Genomic DNA, 8,656 nt, shown 5'->3' on the forward strand with positions numbered 1-8,656 from the left:
AGATCACAAACCCTTGGAATCAATTACTAAGAAACCAGTCTCAACTGCAAGTCCCCGGATTAAGCGAATGCTACTCAAGATCCAACCATATGACTACACTGTGAAATATGTTTCTGGAAAACAATTGCCAGTTCCCGACATGCTTTCAAGATCACCACTTCCTGGACCAGAGATACCTCAACTAGACGTCAGCATCGGATCTCTTGCACACATGACTACGAGCCGGCTCGAAAAAAGTCAAGATTGCAACACATCTTGATCCGTTACTTCAGAAACTTACACACCAAGTCATGGTAGGATGGCCTGAGCATCGCCAAAACTGCCCCATCGACCTTCACCAGTTCTGGAATTTCCGTGACGAGATAGCTGTACATGATGGTATTCTCATGAAAGGTGATCGTGTAATCATCCCAAAGACATGCCAAGCCGAGATACTTCACCAGATACACACAGGACATCAAGGAATCGAGAAATGTCGACTTCGTGCTAGACAAGCTGTCTACTGGTATGGCATTGACAAAGACATCAAGGACATGGTAAAAAAGATGTGCTTCCTGCCAGCAACACCAAACTTCAAATCCTAAAGAAACGATAATTCAACAAGAAGCACTGAAACCTTGGGAAAACGTGTCATCAGACTTGTATCACTGGAACAATGCTAACTACCTGTTACTTGTCGACTACTATTCCTCATACCTTGTTGTGAGGAAACTATCATCAACCAGATCTTCAGACATCATCAGAAACTTAAGGCCATTTTCGCTGAATTTGGCATACCCCGAAAATTAGTGAGTGACAATGGCCCTCAGTATGCATCACAAGACTTCGAGAATTTCACCAAGGAATATGGATTCGAACACTCAACCAGTAGTCCACACTACCATCAAGCTAACGGGAAGGTTGAACGCTTCGTCGCTACTGTGAATAATACCTTACAAAAATGCAAAGAAACGCATCAAGACCCAGCATTAGCTCTTTTGGCTGTACGAAACACACCAATTTCCTCTACAGTACCTTCACCAGCGGAACTTATGTTCCAACGTAAAATCGACGATGGACTTTCGTTCAAGAGTTCCTTTCACCAGACCGCTCAACAAGACATTTCTCAGCACAGACAAAGCCATGTCCAGCGATACGACAAAAGAGCCCGCGATCGACCAGATCTTTCTATTGGCCAGAGTGTACGGATACAGAATCCAACCACCAAACTCTGGGATCCTGCTATTGTTACACAGAAACTAGTAGAACCAAGATCATATGAAATCAAAGCCAGCAATGGAGCCACCTATCGCCGCAACAGAAGGCATATCAACACCACAAATGAAGACTTCACCAACACAGATACAGAAGACCTTACAACTTACTCAGAAACTGAACCGCTGCCAGACGATCCAGCAAGGACAACTTCATCCTCTTGTCGCGCAGTACCACAAGATAATATTGTCATAACCAGATCAGGAAGAATTAGCAAACCCCCACAGAGACTTATTAATATGTAGCTACTTTGATATTTTAGAGAAAGGGGAATGTTATGATATACTCATGTTAGATTTGTTTACATTCATATGCAAATTGTTATAGAATCACGTGATATGTAAATTACCTCGTGGTATGTAAAAGAATTCATTAAAGAGTTTAAGTCGATACCACAACACATTGAAGGCCATAAATATGTTCGCAAATACTGGGCCTAGGGGGCTGCCCATAGCCACACCATCGATCTGTTGAAAAACTTGGCCGTTAAAGAAGAAATGACAGTTTTTGACGGAGAGAGAGAGAAGTTGAGTGAATTGTGAACGGTCAAGGCCTTGAAAGGACGTGTTAGTGGAGAAGATGTGAAGAGTTATTATGACGATTGTTTCATCAACTGGGATGTTGGTGAACAATGATTTAACATCAAAGCTCGCCATCACAACGTTATTGGCGTTAATGTCACTTTGTAAAAGATCTTGGACAAAAGAGAAAGAGTCCTTGATAACATGGGAGCTGGCGGAGATTGGTGTAAGGAAAGGAATAAAGAATTTGGCTAGCTTGTAGGAGTGGTGGTCAATACTAGATAAGATTGGCCTTAGAGGGATGGAGGATTTATGGGAGTCCATATAGTATGCCGATACGTGTACCAGTGGGATAAAGTTCGTTCTATGTTTTTTCATTTATGCATTTTTCTGCCTTTAGTTTTCTCAGCAATGTCATTACTTGATTCTCGCGTTTCAGTGTAATTTTGATGGCATCATCATTTAGAAGTTCGAATTTCGATGTGTCCGCTAGAATTTCCATCATCTTATTGGGGTAGTCGTTTTTATTCAGAATAACAACTCCGTTGCCTTTATCCGGTTTCAGGATGACTATGTTGTTGTCATTTCTCAGATCATTTAACGCTTTTAGTTCATTCTCCGTGTATAAGGCATTCGGTCGGCTGTAACTGCGAAAACCCGAGTAAGCTATGTCCTTTAGTTTAGCTTTAATTGAGTCAGGAAAAAAGCCAGAGGGTGTGTGGACAGGTTCTTGTTGAAGGCGATTGTAAAACTTCTCAAATGGTGTGAGGAAAGTGCACGAGTTTAGTTTGCCAGGTGGAACAGCAAAGTTGAGGCCCTTCGAAAGGATTTCTTTTTCTTTTTGGGTGATGAAACGATTTGAGAAATTGAAAACCACGTCGTCAGGGTTGATTGGGTTTGATTTAATCTGTCCAGTGCTAAGGCGAAATATCTTGCGGTCTTGGGTGCGTTGTTGATGGCTTAGTTTTTTTGAGTTCTCACGATCAGAAACATGTTTTAGGTGAATGAAGTCAAGATTTGAAACCAAAGATACCAGTCTTGAATGTGCGGTCGTAGCTTGTGATGACAGTACTCGTATCTGAGCGTGCTTTGTGTTTATTTCTTCTTGTAACAATTTGTGTTGACATTGTCGATAGGCGCTAGAGGATGGCAATCTGCGATTAGCAACCTTAAACCATAGGAATCTTGGTATTATCGAGGGCTTTTTACACGTAATAAGGAACTCTAGGTCGAGTTTGGCTTTTCCATGCTTGAGTTCAAGACGCTGGAATTTCCTGAACGCTTCGAGTGCTCCGTTTTTGTAGCGTTTATTTAAAATCGTGGCCAGAGATTTGTCAGGCGGAAAGCGAATTTTCAATATGAACATAATAGCCCAACATAAGACTTTTAAAAAAAGCCTTATAAACGTAACGGAGTTGTTATTCTGAATAAAAGATGATGGGAATTCTAGCGGACACATCGAAATACGAACTTCTAAATGATGATGCCATCAAAATTACAATGAAACGCGAGAATCAAGTAAAGACGTCGCTGAGAAAACTAAAGGCAGAAAAATGCATAAATGAAAAAACATACAACGAACTTTATCTCACTGGTACAAGTATCGGCATACTATATGGACTCCCATAAAATTCATAATTCCTCCATCCCTCTAAGACCAATCTTATCTAGTATTGACCACTACTCCTACAAGCTAGCCAAATTCTTTATTCCTTTCCTTACACCAATCTCCGCCAGCTCCCATGTTATCAAGGACTCTTTCTCTTTTGTCCAAGATCTTTTACAAAGTGACATTAACGCCAAAAACGTTGTGATGGCGAGCTTTGATGTTAAATCATTGTTCACCAACATCCCAGTTGATAAAACAATCGCCATAATAACTAATCACGTCTTCTCCAATAACACGTCCTTTCAAGGCCTTGACTGTTCACAATTCACTCAACTTCTCTCCCTCTCCGTCAAAAACTGTCATTTCTTCCTTAACGGACAAGTTTATCAACAGATTGATGGTGTGGCTATGGGAAGCCCCCTAGGCCCAGTATTTGCGAACATATTTATGGCCTTCAATGAGAATTCATGGCTTCACATTTGTCCCTCCACCTTTAAACACCTTCTTTACCAACGTTACGTTGACGATTGCTTTCTACTCTTCCGATCATTGGATCACATACCTCTTTTCCTTACCTATCTGAACCACCAACATCCTAATATCTCCTTTACATCTGAACTGGAAAAAGACAACACGCTCCCCTTTTTGACGTAAAAATAACTCGCTCAAACGGCAAGTTTTCCACCTCCGTGTGTCGTAAACCCACTTTTACTGGTCTCTTCACCAATTTCCATAGTTTCATTCCCATTCAATACAAACGCTCCTTGATCTCCTCTTTACTTCACACAATTTTCAACCTCTGTTCCAGCTATGAACACTTTTATACCGAACTAGAAGTTTTTAGAAAATTGTTCACCTTAAACAACTTCCCTTCAGACTTATTTAACAATTATGTTCACCGCTTCCTCAACATTACATTTGAACCCAAAGATCTTATTTACACTGCTATTAAGGAAATCATGTACTTCTGTCTCCCTTTCACTGGCCTACACTGTCTTCAGATTCGCACTCAAATCACTCGACTCTGCAATGCTGCCTTTCCTCATATCAACGTTCGCTTTGTTTTTCTTTCTTTCAGGCGTCTCTCCTCATTCTTTCCTTTTAAAGATAGGGTTCCTAAGCTCCTGAGATCAGGTGTTGTATACTCATTTAAGTGTCGATGCTGCTCAGCATTGTATGTGGGCCAAACCACGCGTCACTTACTCACCAGAATATCAGAGCACTTGGGAATCTCTCCCTTAACAGGGAAGCCTTCCTTATGTCCACCACCTTCTGCAGTTCTTTCTCATATAAGAAATATATCTCACTCTGCCGATTTTAATGATTTCTCAATTCTCCCTTCCTCCTCCGATAATTACGACCTTATGATTCATGAAAGCCTTCTTATATCCAAACTTAAACCCTCTCTTAACACCCAAGGCAACTCGATCCCCCTTCACCTTCTTTAATACACCGCCATTCTCACTTAATTCCGTCATCTAAACTTCCTACTCCCCTCACATGTAATTTAACACCCTTTAATATATGCTTGTATTTAAAACCTCGTGTATATAAATTAACTCAAATAATCTGAAGATGTCTTATTTAAGTTAAAGACGAAACGTTATTAATAAATCCTTCTCTATTTTATTATTGTGATGGCTTTTTAAAAGTTTTATGTTGGGCTATTATGTTCATATTAAAAATTACCTAAAATCTACGAAATATTGAAAGTTATCTTTGTCTACTAGACTCACGTTCTAAAAGTCTTATAATGAAGCATTCCTTTCGAACTAATGTTAGAGAGAGCAAATCCCTTTTCTTCCTTTAAAACAAGAAATGCAGCTTAAAATGATTGATAAAGAAAATTAAACATTAGTAAAGGAATATTACATTTCTGTTAATGAATTAAACTTATACACTATGTCTAGTCATAAAGAGTATCTTTCATTTGTATTTTAGTGCTTTTGTTTATCAAAAATATTTAATTTTAATATATAAATATTTGTCACTTCATGGCAAGCGTGACTTCCGGCTAAATGGTACGATTTGATAAGCTTAGAAACATTTTGGAGATCCATTATACTCCTGTAATAGACCTCGGTCCAAAACGCAGAATTTACACTCAAATGTGAACAAACTTTGTAATGAAAACAGCAAAACGCAAACCAAACGCAAATAAAAACTATTTACGAATGTGAGTCGAAGAAAAACACTTAAAAACTGTTTAACTAAATATCAGACGATACAATTTGAAACGATTTATTTTTATGGACAAAACATGAAAATGAAAGCCAACCGGTAAAATAAAGAAAAGACGAGAAAAAATGCAAGCTTCGTTTCAAGTAAATAAATGCCATATAATAAATCTTTTAATAGCCTCACTTTCTCGGACTTTACTGAGAAATATCAGACCTGACACAAAAGACCTCGGTCCGATATTTCTCTGTAAAGACCTCGCATTCTGATATTAAGTGCTTAAAATATTAGTTATTAAGTGTTTACGTATTTAAGTGTTTTATAAAGCACTTTTATGTACTTTATATCATTTTGAAAATTTCTACTTCATATGCCCCTGGTGGAAATTAACGTAATTTGATGAGGTAGCTAAACGTGTTTGAATAAATATTTCATTTATCTATCCAAATTTGCATAATTTTAACAAAAGAAGTCCAGTTTTCGAATACACTCACGTGTTATGAATTAGCCAATATAGATTCAAATGCACATGTTTACAAGTTATAACCAATAGAAGTCCAGGTTTTAAGCATCATTGTTGTGATAGAACGCCCAACGGACGATAGTTATTAAATGACATTCTCAAGTACAGTAAGAATAAATATACTTCAACTCTTTTTTTAAACAAAAAGGTATGTTGAGTTTTTCAACATTATTATAAGAGATAAGTGCTTTGATTGTGAGTAAACACAATGTCTGTAAATCGTAGACAACAGGTAACTTCCAGAAAAAAACGCGAGAATGAACACCAGTGACTGAAGCCACTTGACACAAATTACCAAAAAACGAGGTCAGACAATCAGATTTCGGACACTGTCGATCAGGATCATCAACGCAATCCAACGTATAACAAATTTCACCAGAACGCGAGCCAATAATAAACGTCTTAGCAATGTAATCAAACGGACAAGCTATGGTAACAGCAATAAGTTTTCCATCAGGAGAGTAACAGATATCATTATGCAAAAAAAAGTAATTGTGATGTTTTGGGTGAACAGCCAATCTTGTTAGATGGGCTAGTTGGAAATTTTCAGAATTGTCAGAAAGATTTAAAACGCGCCACACACAAAACAGCCCGTAACGATCACATATTGCAAATTCCCAACGGCCAAATGCAGGATTATAGCAGCATTTTCAACTGCTGTATAATAATCGTAAACACGAACGCGTTGTAGTAGTTTTAAACTGTCAGCATCAAAATTGAACAGTTCGCCATCAGTGCTTCCTGCCAAAGACGGCTGGCATCAGGAGATAGAGCCAAACAACTAAAGCCATCAGCACGATACTCCGCCCGCAAATTTAAATAATCTTCAACATCACTTTCATTCCCACTTTCACGTCTTTCTTTTAACACTTGCTCGTCACGCTCATTTGCCTCAAGATCCGTTTTAAGAAAAGGACAACCTAACTGAATGCAATCAACTCCCTAAATTCAACTTTAAGATCAATCCATTGGTCGGGTCCGTCTTTATAGATTCTTCTACGTTCCACAAACCGTCTGGTAGTTTATACACACGACACCAAAACGATCCAAGTCATGGGAAAATCAGGATCCAAACAAATAGTTACGGCAATTCTCTTTCCATCTGGGAAGAACTTAAGTTGAGAAGTGCGAGCATGAAGACAGTTTATGCAATATACCGGTTTAGGTAACTTTCCGACCTGATGCTCAGGTAAGGCAAAAACAATCAAAGCAAAATTGATAATATTGTGTGACGGACGACAAAGAACGCTGCACTTGCAGCTATTAAAGAACCGTCCCAAGAGACGGCCCATTTTGTATGAGGGTTAAGACTTAACACATATTTTTCGAGCTGTTTTCAAATTTTATATCAATGAATTTCTTGACATCAGATTTAAAATCTTCACTTATAAGTCCTAGTGTATCGCTCTTGTAGCTGTACAAGAAACTTTTCATTGATGATAAATAACACAAACAACGTATCGCCATATTTGTTTCAATGTTGACAACATGCGATGGTGGAATACCGTCTAATTTCTAAATGAAAAAGAGATGTTTTAATGTGAAAACTCACCAGAAGATCAACACTTTAAATTTTTTATTATTTATACCTCGCTCATACATATCTCATATTCAGGAAAGCTGGAAGAGGACGAACGTTCAGATTCTTCATCAGATGAATTGGAAGACATCGCGCAACTCTTTTTCAAAACCTAGAAAAAATCGATTTTATTTCGAAATCGCTGCTATTCTCCTCTCGGAAGAATGATTTTGCGAAAGAGTTTGGACACAGGAAGTAAAATTTCCTGGTGTCCGCCATTTTTGTTTTAAAAATAAGCAAATATCTGGCAAATATAGAGAATTGAATGGTGAAAAGACAAATTTTCCGTTTTGTTTTCTTATTCACGAATAGACAGCGATATGGTTTACTTTAAAATCGGAAAATCGTCAAGCTACGTTCTTAGATACCTGGCGCTCGACGTTTTACCCTCAACTATTTAACTGAAGCTAATTTTCCAGAGTTTTGGAGATAAAACAAGTCAATAAGCGGAAACTTTTAGTGCAAAATATTCCCCCGTTCAACGTTACGCAAGTCACCCATTCCACATTAAAATAAAAGCATTTGAAATGGTGAATAGTTTAAAATCCAATTGGTAAAATATTCTCTAGAAATTTGTCAACGAACAAGCGTCATTTTAAGTTATCTCGAAAATAAAATAGGCTGTTGTGTTGTATTGATTGTTTTAGCTTTGCTATACTTCCCTTTAACACGATGAAAACAGCTAAAATTCACACTTACCAGAATAAATATTGTCAGAGCACGTTTCAATGAAGACGACATGAAACTAAATGAATTTAACGACCACGAGGTAGAAAAGGTCTGACGTCTGAATCTATTCTTTCCACTAACATGTATCCCAGAAGTCAGCATTAATATTTAAAATTCAATTACCAGTGTGATTATGGAAAATACCCATATACTTCCTGATATAAGTTTTAGTATCCCCTTATATATCGTTGAAATATGCAGTAAGATTTTAGTTTATTATATTTTATACAAAAACCACTCTATATCACGGTCAAAAACGAAGT

The 8,656-nt window shown here is 37.8% G+C and overlaps 1 long non-coding RNA gene across 1 annotated transcript; it reads right to left on the bottom strand.

The window, feature by feature from the left end:
- Positions 1-7,406: 7,406 nt before the first annotated feature.
- On the bottom strand, positions 7,407-7,712 carry LOC124449575. Its single transcript, XR_006949451.1, has 2 exons — positions 7,675-7,712; positions 7,407-7,600 (listed from the first exon to the last, which is right to left on the bottom strand). It is a non-coding gene; the product is annotated as an uncharacterized LOC124449575 (long non-coding RNA).
- Positions 7,713-8,656: the final 944 nt, after the last annotated feature.

Source organism: Xenia sp. Carnegie-2017, unplaced genomic scaffold (assembly GCF_021976095.1).
Source record: "Xenia sp. Carnegie-2017 unplaced genomic scaffold, XeniaSp_v1 HiC_scaffold_23, whole genome shotgun sequence".
Taxonomy (NCBI): Eukaryota; Metazoa; Cnidaria; class Anthozoa; order Malacalcyonacea; family Xeniidae; genus Xenia; species Xenia sp. Carnegie-2017.